We start from the raw sequence: 1340 nt of genomic DNA on the forward strand, positions 1-1340 counted from the left end.
TGCTCCCTCTCATTCCGTGGGAGATGACTCGTCGAAGACTGGTGCGACCGCTACTGACTCGCGAGCCGTTGATGGGGGAGCGAAATCTGCTGGGAACCTGGATCAGAGCAACGTTCTTGAGATTTCTGATTCTTCCGTCTCTGATTCGGAGGATGGTCAGGGTCGTGAACCGGACAAAGCTGATGCCAGCAAGGAGCTCGACGGGGCGCGGAGCGGGGAGATAATCGGAGATCAAGCAAACCCCTCCGAGAGTCCGCTTGAGGTTCGCGGAGAAGAGGCGATGGCTCGCGTTGAAAGCGTTGATGCGGGTCAACCGGTGCGTTCCAACCTTCCCGAACCATCTCTCGACCGCGATGCCGCAGCGCAGGAACATGCTAGGGACCCTGAAGAATGACTCCGTCGTTGTTTTCTTTTCTCTTTTTTTTTTTTACTTTGGATGAACCTTCCCCCCTTTATGTATTATGACTTAACCCATTGCGGTCTCTCGTTTGTTAAGACTCCGCCTGTTTCTTCTTGTTTGCGAATTCCGTTTTACTTATATTGCTTCCTGGTCGTTCGATAACTCCGGGAGTCACGGTCCGAGAAGGTGTAGGAAACTCGGCAGATATCTTGACTGCAAGCGATCATAGAATTTGTGATTCATGCCGTATCGTGACAGCGATATAGCCGTTTCTCGACGTTGGCTCGTACGGACTTGTGAACTCGACAACTCGTTGATCAGGTGTTGTTGGGTCGTTTATCAAGCTTCCTGGTTTGTTCGAGTGAAAATTGGATAACTTCAGACCGTGAAAGATAAATTTTCAAACGATAACGGTTCCTACCTCGACTTTTAGAACAATTTCTAAGTGTTCGGTCGGCCAAAAACCCTACTTAGTAAATTATGAAATGGATAGGAGTCATCATTTTGGACGTATCAGTGAATACTGTGATACGACCGGATTCCCGCGAGTATGTGTATGATAAGGACATACTCGTCTGTGGGGTGCGAATGCCGGTACGTTTGTTTCGAAGTGCCGGGGCGAATCTTATGTAGGCATCGCATGAGTTGCGCAACTTCTCGGGGAAGTGTGTGTGTTTTTTTTAATTATAGCTGGACCCGTTAAGGCTGCCTACGTACTTCCTTTGCGGAAGATCAAGCCATTCGTAGTTCTTTGTTTTTCCGAGTAAAAGTGGCTGGGAGCGCATTTACTCGGTTTTTTTTTTTCTTTTTTTTTCTCCGAGTAAAAGTGGCTAGGAGCGCATTTACTCGTTTTTTTTTTTTGCGTGAACGTGACCGTTGGTCGTTCACCTGTCTTTGCTGTTTTTTAGTTGTGGAAGAGGCGAAGGTGCTTTGAGTTCCA

This window comes from Brassica oleracea, chromosome C7 (genome assembly GCF_000695525.1).
Source record: "Brassica oleracea var. oleracea cultivar TO1000 chromosome C7, BOL, whole genome shotgun sequence".
Classification (NCBI taxonomy): Eukaryota; Viridiplantae; Streptophyta; class Magnoliopsida; order Brassicales; family Brassicaceae; genus Brassica; species Brassica oleracea.